This window comes from Bos grunniens, chromosome 13 (genome assembly GCF_055505025.1).
Source record: "Bos grunniens cultivar Pamir isolate PY7600 chromosome 13, Bosgru_T2T1.0, whole genome shotgun sequence".
Classification (NCBI taxonomy): domain Eukaryota; kingdom Metazoa; phylum Chordata; class Mammalia; order Artiodactyla; family Bovidae; genus Bos; species Bos grunniens.
This window is the reverse complement of record NC_141177.1, coordinates 56,104,570-56,123,254: the sequence shown is the minus strand read 5'-3', so window position 1 is coordinate 56,123,254 and position 18,685 is coordinate 56,104,570.

Genomic DNA, 18,685 nt, shown 5'->3' with positions numbered 1-18,685 from the left:
TATCCACATATCCAAACATGTAAGCTCTAATGTTTCAACTTTAAGTTAAAACTCTTAGAATTGAAATCAGTGTGGTCTGAAGTACTCTACACATTCATGATGAAGGATGCTTCAAATTTTTAGATAAAATTAGTAGTCAATATTAATTCTCATTGTCAATGTGCTCAGAACCATACTACTTGCTTCACGTGTATGTTTTTATTAAACCCGTGCTACAATCTTATACAGTAGAAATAGTCATTATTCTGCTTATATCATCAAGGAAACTAAGAGTCCATGAGTTTAACCAAGTTACCTAAGGTACAGTGTAGAACCAAGGTTTGGACCAATGCTGTTCTGACTCCAGGGGCTAAGTTCCTGCACATTTCAATATATTGTTAGAAGAAAAATTATACTAAAGTTTCTGAATAGGGGCCAGGTCCCAAAGCATAAAGATAAAATTACAGAATATCATCACTATCAACTGAGTGCTCTATTAAATTGGGTCTCTGTACAGTTCTATGAAGACCTACAAGACCTTCTAGAACTAACACCCAAAAAAGATGTCCTTTTCATTATAGGGGACTGGAATGCAAAAGTAGGAAGTCAAAAGATACCTGGAGTAACAGGGAAATTTGGCCTTGGAGTACAAAATAAAGCAGGACAAAGGCTAATAGAGTTTTGCCAAGAGAACACACTAGCCATAGCAAGTACCCTCTTCCAACAACACAAGAGAAGACTCTACACATGGACATCACCAGATGGTCAATACCGAAATCAGATTGATTATATTCTTTGCAGCCAAAGCTGGAAAAGTTCTATACAGTCAGCAAAAACAAGACTGGGAGCTGACTGTGGCTCAGATCATGAACTCCTTAATGCCAAATTCAGACTTAAATTGAAGAAAGCAGGGAAAACCACTAGACCATTCAGGTATGACCTAAATCAAATCCCTTATGATTTTACAGTGGAAATGACTAATAGATTCAACAGATTAGATCTGATAGAGTGCCTGAAGAACTATGGACGGAAGTTTGTGACTTTGTACAGGAGGCAGTGAACAAAACCATCCCTAAGAAAAAGAAATGCAAAAAGGCAAAATGGTTGTTTCAGGAAGACTTACAAATAGCTGAGAAAAGAGAAGGAAAAGGCAAAGGAGAAAAGGAAAGATATAAGCATCTGAATGCAGAGTTCCAAAGAATAGCAAGGAGAGATAAGAAACTTTCCTCAGTGATCAATGCAAGGAAATAGAGGAAAATAATAACATGGGAAAGACTAGAGATCTTTTCAAGAAAATTAGAGATACCAAGGGAACATTTCATGCAAAGATGGAAACAATAAAGGACAGAAATGGTATGGACCTAACAAAAGCAGAAGATATTAAGAGGGGTGGCAACAATACACAGAAGAACTATACAAAAAAAGATATTCATGACCCAGATAGCCATGATGGCTCATGGCCTCATCTGGCCATGAGGAGATCACTCACCTACACTAGACATCCTGGAATGCAAAGTCAAGCGGGCCTTAGGAAGCAGCACTATGAACAAAGCTAGTGGAAGTAATGGAATTCCAGTTGAGCTATTTCAAATCCTAAAACATGATGCTGTGAAAGTGCTGCCTTCAATATGCCAGCAAATTTGAAAAACTCAACAGTGGCCACAGGACTGGAAAAGGTCAACTTTCATTCCAGTCCCAAAGAAAGGCAATGCCAAAGAATGCTCAAACCACCCCACAACTGCATTCATCTCACACTCTAGCAAGGTAATGCTCAAAATTCTCCAAGACAGGCTTCAACAGTATGTGAACCGTGAACTTCCAAGCTGGATTTAGAAAAGGCAGAGGAACCAGAGATCAAATTGCCAACATCTGTTGGATCATCAAAAAAGAAGAGAGTTCCAGAAAAACATCTATTTCTGCTTTATTGACTATGCCAAATCCTTTGACTGTGTGGATCACAATAAACTGTGGGAAATTCTGAAAGAGATGGGAATATCAGACCACCTGACCTGCCTGTTGAGAAATTTGTATGCAGGTCAGGAAGCAACAGCTAGAACTGGACTTGGAACAACAGACTGGTTGCAAATAGGAAAAGGAGTACGTCAAGGCTGTATATTGTCACCCTGCTTATTTAACTTATATGCAGAGTACATCATGAGAAACACTGGGCTGGAAGAAGCACGAGCTGGAATCAAGATTGCTGGGAGAAATATCAATAACCTCAGATATGCAGATGGCACCACACTTATGGCAGAAAGCAAAGAAGAACTAAAGATCCTCTTGATGAAAGTGAAAGAGGAGAGTGAAAAAGTTGGCTAAAACTCCACATTCAGAAAATTAAGATCATGGCATCTGGTCCCAACACTTCATGGCAAATAAATGGGGAAACAAGGGAAACAGTAACAGACTTTACTTTTTTGGGCTCCAAAATCACTGCAGATTGGTGACTGTAGCCATGAAATTAAAAAACGCTTGCTCCTTGGAAGAAAAGCTATGACCAACCTAGACAGAATGTTAAAAAGCAGAGACATTACGTTACCAACAAAGGTCCATCTAGTCAAAGCTATGGTTTTTCCAGTGGTCATGTGTGGATGTGAGAGTTGGACTATAAAGAAAGCTGAGCACCAAAGAATTGACGTGCTTCTTCTAAGAATTTCTTAGAAGAATCTCTAAGAAATCTGTAATCATCTTTCCCCTCAAGGAGCCAGAAAACTGGGATATTTAAATACTGACAAAGGACTCTCACTGTTTGGGCCACACCCTTGTCCCTCAAGCCTGTGGGTTCCTGCAGGCTCCAGGGGCCAATGAAACCCCTTGGTTTCATTCTGACTGCAATAGCATTGAGATAAATTGGTTTTTGGCAAGGTTTTTGTTTACTTTAAACACCTAGGTAAACTAGGAGACCACTTATAACAGAAAACTATTTTTTTAATAGCATCCTAAAAAGCCTCTGTTAAGGGTGAGAGATTTTGTTGATTTTTAAAAATAATTTGTGGATTTCAAGGATTAAAAGCCATGCAAAAAAGTGTGCCTCTCACACTCCCAGTTGAACTAGCAGTGTTATTCAGAAGTGTTTTCTACTTAGGGAAAGATGAAAATTAACCAAATTCAGCCAATGTGTTTAGAATTTTGTTAAAGTCATGATTGTCTGGTAATCACATATTTATTCTTTTGTGGATAATGCAAAAAAAAAAACCACACTTTTTTCTCAGAAACATGACAGGGATCTGAATGCAGTAAACAATATTTTCAATTCTGTTTTGTTTTCTGATCAAGGTATTGGTGCAACATATGAAGAAAACTACTGAGATGGAAGAACAATATATTTTGAAATGAAGTGATTCATGTTGAGCTTACTGAATGGAAACTAAATATTGACAAGTGGTTTGGGGTTACTAAAATACACAGGAAGAACCAAAATAGTAAATAATACTATTGTAATCACTGAAGTGGAGATATATCTGAACACATACACTCCATATGGGCAAACACATCATTTTTTCCCCTAAAATTTTTCTCCTTCATCAACTTCACCCTCTTTCTTATGTTCTGCCATTACCTATGATTCAGTCTCTGCTGCAAGTATAAAATCCACCCCTATTGCCTTTATCCCTTCAATCTAAACACGAACCCTTAATTTCTCATTAGAATAAACTTTTTAAGGCCAATCTTAGAGGAAAGAGGCACACTAACAGATAAATGTGTTTGGACAGACAGCAAGAGTGGAGAAAACTCTGGAGTGAGGGAATTTGATTACCCAGTGAAATCAGCTAATAGTGAGGGAGGGCGGTACCTCCCAAATCATCCTGCCTGAAATACTCTTTGCAGTCTCTGTCATTTAAACTCAGCTCAGAAGACACCTTGTGATTCCCTGGGCCCCTGGAGTTCAAAGTTATACTTTTCCACTCCGAGATTCCTCACAATTGTTGCTCTTCAACTGTAGCATCCATTCATTTGTTCTTTGTGCTTGTCGTCTTCTACTCATGACATAATAAGCCCCAGGAAAGAATCTGGCCTTTTTGATATTTTTTCCCCTTTCAGTGTATACTGTTATTTTTAAATATATTAAGAATATATATTAAATATATTATTATTTACATACATATATGTATTTAATGAAATTAAATTGGAGCAGCCTCTCCATACCTCTATTCTTTTATCTGTGAAATATGATGGATTAAATGTCTCATGTGTCAATCCTATCTATAGAATTCTACAATCTATGATGATGAATCTTCACAATTACTAACATATCAACATATTTCTGACAAGAACATGAAAAGTGTTAGCATTCAGTTATGGACATGACTCTTTGCGATCCATGGACTGGGGCCCACCAGGCTCCTCTGTCCATGGGATTTTCCAGGCAAGAATACAAGAATGGATTGCCATTCCCTACTCCAGAAGATCTCCTGACCCGGGAACCAAAGCCAGGTCTCCTGCATTGTAGGCAGATTCTTAACCATCTGAGCCACCAGGGAAGTCCTATGACAAGAACATGAACACTTCTGGAAGAATGAGCAGCTTCATTCTGCTGTGTTGGTATCATACCTAATCCATTTCCATTTACTCCATTCTCTCAGCCCCTTTGCCTTCCAGACACGTTATTCTTTTAGCTTTACACAGAAATTCAGTCTCGGGCTACACTTTTATCTTTCCTCTTAAGGTGTCATTCGGGGATGATCTCAAGTGAGGGCCCTTATTTGCAGAGCACAGACAAGACAGCATCCTCTCCATGCTCTCGTTGCCTGAATTCCCTACATAAACATAAACATTAGGGGAGAAGGAAGATGAAGCAAAGCAAATAATTTTTTAAAAATCTATATTGCTTTCTTTTTCCAGACTAACATACATAGACTTTGTGATATCAGGCCTCATGCCACAGGGTCAGAAAAGTGAGTTTTATAAAAATAAGTATCTATACAAATGATAAAAACTTTAAATGTGACATTTATGGAGCCATCGAAATCAAACATCACCAAGAAATACACTGAGAAGCAATACTTGAAATCTGCTACCCTGGGAGATTCTGTCATTGTGATCGCTTGTCCCACTGTACTGTTCTGTGCTATTTATCAAAATAATTTAGTACCATATAAGCTAATTTTAAGTTACACTTAAGCACCAATGAACTTAAGCAATATATCTCTGGAATGGAATTTCAAGCTCTGCTACAAACCAGAAAGGAGATATTAGCTGACTTCAGGGGATTTTTTATTTCTGTTACCATAAGTATGAAAGGCAAAATGATAGGATACTGAAAGAGAAAATCCCCAGGTCGGTAGGTGCCCAATATGCTACTGGAGATCAGTGGAGAAATAACTCCAGAAAGAATGAAGGGATGGAGCCAAAGCAAAAACAATACCCAGCTATGGATGTAACTGGTGATAGAAGCAAGGTCCAATGCTGTAAAGAGAAATATTGCATAGGAACCTGGAATGTCAGGTCCATGAATCAAGGCAAATTGGAAGTGGTCAAACAGCAGATGTCAAGAGTGAATGTTGACATTCTAGGAATCAGTGAACTAAAATGGACTGGAATGGGTGAATTTAACTCAGATGACCATTATATCTACTACTGGGGGCAGGAATCCCTTAGAATGGAGTAGCCATCATGGTCAACAAAAGAGTCTGAAAAGCAGTACTTGGATGCAATCTCAAAAATAACAGAATGATATCTGTTTGTTTCCAAGGCAAACCATTCAATATCACAGCAATCCAAGTCTATGCCCCACCCAGTAACGCTGCAGAAGCTGAAGTTGGACGGTTCTATGAAGACCTACAAGACCTTTTAGAAGTAACACCCAAAAAAGATGTTCTTATCATTATAGGGGACTGGAATGCAAAAGTAGGAAGTCAAGAAACACCTGGGGTAACAGGCAAATTTGGCCTTGGAATACAGAATGAAGCAGGGCAAAGGCTAATACAGTTTTGCCAAGAGAACGCACTGGTCATAGTAAACACCCTCTTCCAACAACACAAGAGAAGACTCTACACATGGACATTACCAGGTGGTCAACACCAATATCAGATTGATTATATTCTTTGCAGCCAAAGATGGAAAAGCTCTAGACAGTTAACAAAAACAAGACCAGGAGCTGACTATGGCTCAGATCATGAACTCCTTATTGCCAAATTCAGACTGAAATTGAAGAAAGTAGGGAAAGCCATTAGACCGTTCAGGTATGACCTAAATCAAATCCGTTATGATTATACAATGGAAATGAGACATAGATTTAAGGGACTAGATCTAATAGATAGAGTTCCTGATGAACTATGGATGGAGATTTGTGACATTGTACAGGAGATAGGGATCAAGACCATCCCCATGGAAAAGAAATGCAAAAAAGCAAAATGGCTCTCTGGGGAGGCCTTACAAATAGCTATGAAAAGAAGAGAAGTGAAAAGCAAAGGAGAAAAGGAAAGATATAAGCATCTGAATGCAGAGTTCCAAAGAATAGCAAGGAGAGATAAGAAAGCCTTCCGCAGTGATAAATGCAAAGAAATAGAGGAAAATAATAGAATGGGAAAGACTAGAGATCTCTTCAAGAAAATCAGAGATACCAAGGGAACAATTCATGAAAAGATGGGCTCGATAAAGGACTGAAATGGTATGGACCTAACAGAAGCAGAAAATATTAAGAAGAGGTGGCAAGAATAAACAGAAGAACTGTACAAAAAGATCTTCACGACCCATATAATCACGATGGTGTGATCACTGACCTAAAGCCAGACATCTGGAATATGAAGTCAAGTGGGTCTTAGAAAGCATCACTACGAACAAAGCTAGTGGAGGTGATGGAATTCCAGTTGCGCTATTTCAAATCCTGAAAGATGATGCTGTTAAAATGCTGCACTCAATATGCTGCAAATTTGGAAAACTCAGCAGTGGCCACAGGACTGGAAAAGGTCAGTTTGCATTCCAATCACAAAGAAAGGCAATGCCAAAGAATGCTCAAACTACCGCACAATTGTACTCATCTCACACGCTAGTAATGCTCAAAATTCTCCAAGCCAGGCTTCAGAAGTCCGTGAACCGTGAACTTCCAGATGTTCAAGCTGGTTTAAGAAAAGGCAGAGGAACCAGAGATCAAATTGCCAACAACCAATGGATCATGGAAAAAGCAAGAGAGTTCCAGAAAAACATCTATTTCTGCTTTACTGACTATGCCAAAGCCTTTGATTGTGTGGATCACAATAAACTGTGGAAAATTCTGAAAGAGATGGGAATACCAGACCACCTGACCTGCCTCTTCAGAAACCTGTATGCAGGTCAGGAAGCAACAGTTAGAACTGGACATAGAACAACAGACTGGTTCCAAATAGGGAAAGGAGTACATCAAGGCTGTATATTGTCACCCTGCTTATTTAACTTCTATGCAGAGTACATCATGAGAAACGCTGGGTTGGAAGAAGCACAAGCTGGAATCAAGATTGCCAGGAGAAATCTCAATAACCTCAGATATGCAGATGACACCACCCTTATGGCAGAAAGTGAAGAGGAACTAAAAAGCCTCTTGATGGAAGTGAAAGAGGAAAGTGAAAAAGTTGGCTTAAAGCTCAACATTCAGAAAACGAAGATCATGGCATCTGGTCCCATCACTTCATGGGAAATAGATGGGGAAACAACGGAAACAGTGTCAGACTTTATTATTTTCTTTGGTCGGAAATCACTGCAGATGATGATTGCATCCATGAAATTAAAAGACACTTACTCCTTGGAAGGAAAGTTATGATCAACCTAGACAGCATATTGAAACGCAGAGATATTATTTTGCCAACAAAGGTCCATCCTGTCAAGGCTATGGTTTTTCCAGTGGTCATATATGGATGTGAGAGTTGGACTGTGAAGAAAGCTGAGTGCTAAAGAATTGATGCTTTTGAACTGTGGTGTTGGAGAAGACTCTTGAGAGTCCCTTGGACTGCAAGGAGATCCAACCAGTCCATCCTAAAGGAGATCAGTCCTGGGTGTTCTTTGGAAGGACTGAGGCTGAAGCTGAAACTCCAATACTTTGGCCACCTCATGTGAAGAGTTGACTCATTGGAAAAGACCCTGATGCTCAGAGGCATTGGAGGCAGGAGGAGAAGGCGACGACAGAGGATGAGATGGCTGGATGGCATCACTGACTCGATGGACATGAGTTTGAGTGAACTCTGGGAGTTGGTGATGGACAGGAAGGCCTGGCGTGCTGTGATTCATGGGGTCTCAAAGAGTCGGACACGACTGAGTGACCGAATTGACTGAAAACTACACAGACGGCTGGACACCTGTGTAATCCTGCAATATCCCATCTATGTAAGTCATAGTAAGTGACTCATGTGCTTGGAAAGTCATGGGATAACTGGAAAATAAGAAATTATTTTGGAGAAAATCAAGAAATGAGAAATTTGAAAGGCTAAACTATCCACACACTAAGATTATCACAATAGGCACCTTATGCCAATCAAAGGAATTGCCCATTGTTTAAAATCATGCGTCAAATTATTCACAAATCATCCAAGAAAAGATAATTCCACAGGAAGTTTCTGACACCAAAGAAAAGGATATAATCCACTGAGGAATCCTCCTCCACAACACATATCAATATTGACTTCTCTAGTTTAGTGTGGTTCCTTTTTTCACAACCAATACCACAAATCTTGGTACTACAATACATCCTCAGCTTATTAATGAGTTAGCTTCTGCAAATTTATTACATGATCGGATGTTTTGAAATGTTAATCAATGTTTAGAGAGAAACAATGTCAAATGGCAGTGTGGTCCTCAGATTGACTCACTAAAAAGTAACCCATAAAATGTCTAAAGTCAAGTGCAAAAGCTAGCAATTTAATAACACTGTTTACATGTAAATGAGTGACTCTCAATGCCCATATGTGCTTCCTGAGCCCTCTTATATCTTACCCAGAATGAACAAGTCTAAGCTTTGTTGAAAAAAAAATAATTTTTTTATAGTTACAAAAACTGATGACTTGACATCATCCAGTAGATTCATCTTTGTAGGGGGAGAGGGATTTTCATGCCATGGTTTTCAGTTAGAATTAAAATGCACTATACTTCTCATTGCCTTTGTCCTGGGCTACCACTAAAATATAAACCAAGAATATATCCTCTTCTGTATTTCTACTCGAATTCTGCCATATTATTCTTCCCCAAACTATTTCTTCGTTTGCTTAACGTCCAACCAAGCCTCTCATCTAAATATCCCTCCAATTGAAATCAATTTGCTCTATATCCTAACTTTTTATTACATCCTCTATCTTTTCTATTTCAGAAACCTGGCTATTACAAAGGAACATGTACTTCCCTGCAGCCCTTTCCAGTATAAGTTACTTATTATGTTACTTTCCAAACAATAAGACCAAGAATAAGACACAGAGCTATCACTTTTCTTGTTTACATTTGCTACTACTCAGATATTTACTAGTAAGCTGGACAAATACCAAAAAAAAAAAAAAAAAAAAGAACAAATAAAACAACCTCCTTTATTTTTGTCTGGCATGACAGGATCTTTTTTTGCCATCCTCCTACTTTTTGGTCTTCTTTTATCCCTGCCTCAAGGATGTCTTTCTAGCCTATTACAGTCCCTGGCCAATTTCTATTCAACTCCCTAATGTAACCACTGAATTCCTCTGTGTGGATGGTCTCCATTCCCACTCCACTGTACCAACCTACTCCCTGAACTTCACTGCAATCTGGAATTTCTCTAGCACTGATATCTTCTAATACTTTCGCTCTCACTGTGGTTACCTTCTTACAGCTCATTCACTTTCTTATTCTCCAAAATCTATTCAGTTGCTCCAAAACCTTCTCTTACACACAAAACAGAGAAATTAAATAGTGCTCCCAGATAACTATCAACTACCTTTTACCCCAAACTGTCAGACTCTTTTTTTGTGGTGCAATGGTAGAGAATCCACCTGCCAATGCAGGACACAAAAAGAGATGTGGGTTTGATCCCTGGTCAAAGATTCCCTGGGGTAGGAAACGGCAACCCACTCCAGTATTTTTGCCAGGATAATCTCATGGACAGAGGAGCATGGGGCTGCAAAATGTCGGACACAACTGAGCACAGCGCATTAAACATTTTAAGATGCTTTAAAATACTCTAGGTTTACTGATCAGAGCAAAAATTCAGATGAACTTTCACAGTTTTTACAACTATGTAACCATCAATCAAGATTGCCAGGAGAAATATCAATAACCTCAGATATGCAGATGACACCACCCTTATGGCAGAAAGTGAAGAGGAACTAAAAAGCCTCTTGATGAAAGTGAAGTGGAGAGTGAAAAAGTTGGCTTAAAGCTCAACATTCAGAAAACAAAGATCATGGCATCCGGTCCCATCACTTCATGGGAAATGGATGGGGAAACAGTGGAAACAGTGTCAGACTTTATTTTTCTGGTCTCCAAAATCACTACAGGTGGTGACTGCAGCCATGAAATTAAAAGACGCTTACTCCTTGGAAGGAAAGTTATGACCAACCTAGATAGCATATTCAAAAGCAGAGACATTACTTTGCCAACAAAGGTTCGTCTAGTCAAGGCTATGGTTTTTCCTGTGGTCGTGTATGGATGTGAGAGTTGGACTGTGAAGAAGGCTGAGCGCCGAAGAATTGATGCCTTTGAACTGTGGTGTTGGAGAAGACTCTTGAGAGTCCCTTGGACTGCAAGGAGATCCAACCAGTCCATTCTAAAGGAGATCAGCCCTGGGATTTCTTTGGAAGGACTGATGCTAAAGCTGAAACTCCAGTACTTTGGCCACCTCATGCTAAGAGTTGACTCATTGGAAAAGACTCTGATGCTGGGAGGGATTGGGGGCAGGAGGAGAAGGGGACGACAGAGGATGAGATGGCTGGATGGCATCACTGACTCGATGGCCTTGAGTCTCAGTGAACTCCGAGAGTTGGTGATGGACAGGGAGGCCTGGCGTGCTGTGATTCATGGGGTTGCAAAGAGTCGGACACAACTGAGTGACTGATCTGATCTGAACAATCATTTTTTATAAGCACTTGTTGAATCAACCTAATTTTAACTCTTTGGAAAGAATGAGTAGAGATTCATTCTCTCTCTCTTTTTCCTACACCATTTTTCCAGAACATGTGTTTTAGAGCAACTTGTAGGACGCTAAAACCCTCATGTTCATTTTTCAATTGTGTAACAATTTGTATAATGCATCCTGAATGATTTCCTCCTAGTGGAACTATTGCAAATTAACCTGAAAAATACCCAAATAATAGTTTCAGTCCTTTCAAAAAATACAGAGCACACATTGTGCTCTGTGTGGCAGAGAACCATCATTATGCCATCTCTTCTAATCTGTTAGTCTCCTTGAAAGTGAGCTGTCTACCTCCCCATAGAGCTTATGCACGTTTCCTTAATAAACACATTTCATCAGGAAACGGCTACTCTCTTGGGACATATCATCGTGTCTTCAAAACTCCAAAAGAATGAAAAGTGCAAGGCAGTATGGAACTATTCATTCCATGTAGACACCTAAACATGTTTGCAAACATGACCCGGCTGTAATTCTCCCTGTGGAAGTGCACAGAACACAGGGCAGCCTAAATCATGACAGTGTGTGGATGACAAAGGCATTCCACCGTCATGAACAAATACTAATTTTGGACGCACCTAAGAGTGATGAGTAGCCATCAACAAAGGGCACACAGCTTTTGTGGTTCTCCTTTGTTTTATTCTGGACTTTGCTAAAGCTTGCATATGTTGAAGAAAAAGAAAGCAATATACTGCAAACAAACACACTTTCAAACTTTAGACAAATTTTTCCCAACATCCAAGGGTTTCCAACTCAGAAAATATATACTTTACTTTCCGAGCTTAAGGAAAATTTTAAACAATGTGAGCTATTTTGCTATTCCTTTTCTCAGAACTTGGATCTTTTTTCTTTGTGTGGGAGAGCTTCTTTGGTGGGAATTTTTGCTTTTTATCACTTTGTATGAATTTGCTCTTGCATTTCAATTTCACTTGTAACTCTTAATTGTGACTTTGTTTGCCATTTGCTTTAATCCCTATTTAACCCCCAAAAAAGCCCTAGAGAAAACCTCCTGTAATGCATGTCCTAGAACTTAACTAACTTAATAAGATATTTGTCTTAAGGACTGGGTTTCAAGGTTGAAGAGACAGTCTTGCCTTTGCTTACTTATGCGATTTGCAATGCTTTGGGTTTAATTAAGTGACAGAATAAATTGACCACAGCGATCAGAAAGTGTTTTGATCCAGATTATTGGAATGGAAATTCTACTTTGCTTTCCCAGTAAGTTAGAAGCCAGAATTTTTCACCATTAGATCTGACAACAGGAATTTACTCCCTGTCCCCTGATAGAGCTTGTAAGGAGCAACAGGCCAGGGTGTATGTGACCAGAGGTTATAACATTCTGATTCATTATGCTGTAGCCACAGATCTGCCCTGTTAGAGACAGGCTCCATCCATCCATTTAGCTGTCATTCCGACCATGAATGTAATGCTATTATGGTGAGGGCCAAGTCCACTGCTCATGCCAGATGTTGTTAGGAATTCAATCCATCCTACACAGGAACATTGGCTCCTTCAAACAACAAGATGTTGAGTGAATTACATATCAAGTTGTGAGTTTTCTTGGCATTTAATTATCCAGCTCAAAGAAACATACTCCCTAATTGTTCCTGAGGTCAGTGCCTAGCACATAAGAACAAGGGTTTTCGTGACAGAATGAAATGATATTGGCAGCTGTGAAAACATTTCAAATTATTGCAATGCTTCTCTTTGGTTGTTTTTATTTATTTAATTTTTCTTTTGCTTATTCCTAACTCCCATGTATCAGTAGAAACTGACCATCTTTTAACATGATGTAACTGTTAGATAAAATTTTAGAAAGAACATTCACTTATAAGATAAAATATATCTATTATAATTTTGTGTATTTTATTGCTAAGTCGCTTCAGTCGTGTCTGACTCTGCGGCCCCATAGATGGCAGCCCACCAGGCTCCCCCATCCCTGGGATTCTCCAGGCAAGAACACTGGAGTGGGTTGCCATTTCCTTCTCCAATGCATGAGAGTGAAAAGTGAAATTGAAGTCGCTCAGTCATGTCCGACTCTTCGAGACCTCATGGACTGCAGCCTACCAGGCTCCTCCATCCATGGGATTTTCTAGGCAAGAGTACTGGAGTGGGGTGCCATTGCCTTCTCTGGTGTATTTTATTACATGCTAGAAATTAACTTTCCCCTCAAAAATTATGTAGAACCTGAAGAAAGGACTGTTGGTTATTGCTATTGCTTTTGTTTAGATGTTTCTCACTTTCATAAAAGAAATGGATAGTTAGAAGGACCACATACATTTACAACTTGGCCTTTTCTAGCTTTCCTAGTTGTGTCTAGCTTTTCTAGCTTTTGAATTGTGGTGTTGGAGAAGACTCTTAAGAGTCCCTTGGACTGCAAGGATATCAAACCAGTCAATCTTAAAGGAAGTTGGTCCTGGATATTCATTGGAAGGACTGATGCTGAAATTGTAACTCCAATACTTTGGCCACCTGATGCAAAGAACTGACTCATTGGAAAAGACCCTGATGCTGGGAAAGATCGAAGGCAGGAGGAGAAGGGACAGCAGAGGATGAGATAGTTGGATGGCATCACTAACTCAATAGACATGAGTTTGAGCAAGTTCTGGGAGTTGGTGATAGACAGGGAAGCCTGGTGTGCTGCAGTCCATGGGGTCACAAAGAGTCAGACATGACTGAGAGACTGAACTGACCTGAACTTTCTAGCTGGTCTTTGGGAAAAATTCAGCTTCCCTGCCTAAGGATATGGATTCCACCAGCCTGCTCCTGAAAGGTTGTTGCTGAACCACGCAAAGACCAAGCAAAGAAGCTGGGATTCTTGGCTTCCAGAGGAGAAGAATTCAATCTGGGGCCAGAGAGGAGGCTTGATTGCTCAGAACTTTTGTGTCATAAAGTTTTATTAAAGTATAAAGGAGATAGAGAAAGCTTCTGACATAGGCATCAGAAGGGGGCAGAAAGAGTACCCCCTTACTAGTGTTAGCAATGGAGTTATATACTCTCCAATGAATCCAAAGAATGTCTGGAGGTTGTAAAGACCTCACCAGACCTACTCCCATAATTTACATTTTAAGATAACAGGATTAGCCATAAAGTTTAATCCAGAGACTGTCCTCAGGCAGGATACATTATTGTTATATAATCCTTGTAAAGACCAGACCTACTCCCATAATTTACATTTTAAGGTAACAGGATTAGCTAGAAGGTTTAATCCAGAGACTGTGCTCAGGCAGGATACATGATGCTGAGGAATGTAGAGGAAAGAAAAGTTTGTCCTTTCTTCCTCCTTGAGAATTCCAGACCCCTCTCTCCTTGGGGACCCCTAGACTTCTTATCAACCTGCCTAGGAAATGACTCTCTCACTTAGTGCAGTGTGGTTTTATGCAGTGCCAGTTCAAAACAGGTTGTCAAAACTGCCTTCTAACAATCTAAATTCTGTTAAAATTACATGGTTATTTAAAAATAAAAATATTTGTGTAATTTGAAAAAGAGATTGTCAAGGTCCTGAAAATTAAGATCCATTTCATATTGTAATTCTCAGTCATTTTAGTAACATTTCTATTTTTGTGTCTCTCAAACGTCTGAGACCATCATTGATAAACTTCCTAAACTATCTCATATATTTGCTACTAGGGTTACAAAAAATGGGGAAAAAAATAATACATTCATCCATTCTGGGAGTGCATTTCACATTCTCTTAACTAGGTAATTGATAAATTCTTAGAGATTATCTTACTCTGATAACTAGAAGTTCCATGATCTTTGGAGGTGACCAACTGGACATATTATTGACTCACTGTAGAGAGGAATGGTGGTGTGCTCCCAGATTCATTATATTCAGCAATAGCATGCATTCTAATCAGACACTAAGTAGGATTTTACAAAGCACACAATGCTGACAGATGAATCCTGTGTTGAGATTAAATGACCTTCTCAATTATGTGTCAGTAAAATCTTCTGTAATCTAAATCAGATTTAAAGTGTATTCGTGAAAACTTTCATGAATTCAATCTGGCACGAAATGCAGCAATTTGCTAGAATCCAGGTTACTTCTGGTTTCAACTTCCAAATTAAAAGTTGTTCAACATCATTTGTTATCAAGAAATTGCAAGAAAGCAACACTGAGAAAAATACTACAGGCCTAATATAATGGCAAAGAATCAAAAATGAAAAGCCTGCAGTGCCATTTCTGGTACGAATAAAGCAATAGGAACTCTCATTTTGTTGCTGATGGGAATGTACAATAGTACAGACAGTATAGAAGATGGCATGGCTGTTTCTTACAATTTTATTTTTTTTTATGCTTTAGTAAATTGTTTTTTAAATTGGAAGATAATTGCTTTACAGTGTTGTGTTGGTTTCTGCCATATAGCAACATGAATCAGCTGTAAGCATATATATATATATATATATCTATCCCCTCCCTCTTGAGTGTTTTGTACAACTTTAAACATAATCTTGCCACACATTTCAGCAATCACATTCCTAGAGATTTACGCAACTGGTTTGAAAACTTGTATCCATGTAATCACCTGCACACAAATATTTGTAGAAGCTTTAGTCATAATTACCAACAAATGAAAACAAACAAGATGCCTTTCAGTAGGTAAATGGATAAATAAAACTGGTGCATCCATACAATGGATAGAATGGAGAATGTGACAAAGTAATTTAAATGTCTTAACAAATATCACTTTAGGCAATACGGGAATATGGGCTGACCTAATGCACCCCACTCCAGTACTCTTGCTTGGAAAATCCCATGGACGGAGGAGGCTGATAGGCTGCAGTCCATGGGGTCGATAAGAGTCGGACATGACTGAGCGACTTCACTTTGACTTTTCACTTTCACGCATTGGAGAAGGAAATGGCAGCCCACTCCAGTGTTCTTGCCTGGAGAATCCCAGGGACAGGGGAGGCTGGTGGGCTGCCGTCTAAGGGGTCACACAGAGTCGGACACGACTGAAGTGACTTACCTTACCTTACCTTAAGTAACTTTAGAAACGAGTGCATTGTATTAGACCAGGAGCAAACGAATTGGACAAAAAAACACTCTAGTCTAGTTACTAGTGTTGGTTCCCACAGGGTTAGAGGTTAACAATTCTGAAACTATTGTATGCTGAAAATCAACAATTAAATAGATAGAAGGTTAATGGTGAGTTTTCTTCCTCTTTTAACAGAAAGTTATAGATGAGCAATGGAAAGAGACTAGGTTGACCATGAAGAATGGATTAGAGTGGAAACATCAGTATGAACTCACATTTAGCTTATGCAAATACAGAGTGGCTACACATGAACATATCCAAGATGTGTGTATACGTACAGTCTGGTATACACATCTAATTCCTTGCTAAGTCATCTGAGAAGACCTAGAATCAATGACACTCTGGTAGCAATGATGCACCTAGATCTCAGTGTCTAATGTTACTCTCCAAAAGAAAAATCAGGTCTCTTTGGAGAAATGACTTATTCTGGGACTGGGATGGGTAACCCAGAAGATGAGCCTGGACCATCATGTAGTACCATAGAGAGAAAAGTGCTCCAAAGAAGGAAAAAAAAAATCCACAATCATGGGGATAAATGTCAAACAGATACAAGATCCAGTTGAAAAATCCCCCAATGGCCAAAGCTAAAACAATCTGAGTAAGAAAATAAAAGAGTATTGTGGCTTTCCTGGTGGCTCAGCTGGTAAAGAACTCACCTGCTAAAGGAAGAGACACATTTGAAAATGGAAGAGAATAGACATATCTCTTATACAGAAGAATTCCAGATAATTTATGTAAATCCTCTGCCCAGCAGGAAGCAGAGCATGGCTCCCCACTCTGTTAGGGTGGGTTTTGCATAATGTGTTTCTTCCAAAGAGTGTATTATGGAAAAGGGGAAGTAAGACTAACATTGCAGTAGAGAAAACTAACAAACAAACCTCAGCCAGGTGATCAAAGTTTACTTTAAATTAAATTTAAATGTACCATTCTAATATAAAATGTTAACAGTAGAGGGAATTGGGTGTAGGATATAAGGGAACAATTCTCATTATCTCTGCAATAATTCTGTTAATTGTTCCAAAATAAAACTACTCTAAAAATTTTTAATTGCTAAAAATGATTCCAGATTCACCTACTTAATCTAACAATTTATTATTGAACTTTTACAACACAAAAATTTGATGAAAATCCCAAACTACATATTTTCTAAGACTATTGGACCATAATAAAACAGAATGAGCGAAGTTTATTTCAAATTTATGAAACTGACATATTGATCTGTTCAAGTTGTTGACAGATATCCCATACCTACTAGCTATCTCAAAGTATTGGGGGGAATCTTTAAAACTTGAGCATATTCTAAATTTATTAAAGAGTATGCTGACAGCATTCTCATTTAACTTTCTGGGTTGTAAACAGAAATAAAAGGCAATTCAAATGTAATCAATCTCCACAAGCATCTTTTATGAAATAAATAACTGGTGACAACAAGGTTTTATAGATTTTAAGCATAAGCACAGTGACTGCACACTTTGATCATAATTAAAATGACTTTTTGTAAAACAACACTGATACTCACTCATTAATCAGAATTTATGTTATATTACTTTGGCACAACTAACTTGGATTTCTGAGTTGAATGAAAGCTCTAGAATATGTATATCCTTCTAAGAACCAACAATTTCCCTGAACCAGAATTCAGGAAAATTTTGTTGTAATGAAACCCTTTTAAAAGACCTCTTAATAAGTAAATAACTAAAGTAGCTAATGAATAAGCAATCTTCTCTGCTCTTTGAATGAACATTTAAGTTGTAATTAATAACAAAATAGGCTTTTCTGTCAGAGTGAAAATATCTAATTTTATGTGCTTTTGAAAATGTGATTCTGGGGTTGATCAAGAGATTTGGAAAGCCTGATATTTTGTAATTTTACAAGTCTATGTGTTCCTTTTCTTTTGCTTCCTCTTTTTCCTTCCTTTCTGTCATATCCCTAGAGATTTTAGTTCCCAGCAGGTAATGGTCATTTTGGGTGGACAGTCCTGTATATTAGTAAAAGGACTTTAATCATTTTATTGATTTCAGCGGCAGTCACTTCGGTCTGTAGAATTGATGTCACCCTCTACCTCTGACTTGTTAAATGATTTAAGTTAGCAGCCACTTTAGTACCCATCATCATTCACAGTTTCAACTGACTGCGCTCTTGATAGAACTTCTGATCCAAATAAGCACAAGGATAAACCGAGGTCTGTGGACTCCCTCCAGGCCACTTAGTCACCCTACATTGAATAATGCATCTGTTTAGGGTTAGGTATAGGGGTCTACTCTCTTAGACCATTATTTTCCAGGAACAGTTCCTGTCTAGAACGTATTCTCTGACACCCACACTGTGGGGGTACTTTTCACCCACACCTAATCCCATCTCACCTGGACTCCAGTTGCTCCTCTGAGCCTCTGCTGCCATCTTTACTTCAATCATGCCACGGGGAAGCTGTTTTCCCTTGATTGTGCCATCATCCTTGCTTTCTCCTTTTCAATGAGAATCTATTATGAGGACAAAGTGAAAAGAGAGAGGAGAGGATTTGAGCACCAATGATTTGTACATTCATCTTTTTGTGTTGGTGTTATTGTTAACCTCATTGCAGGTGAGAAAACTTTGATTTGGGAAGGCTAGA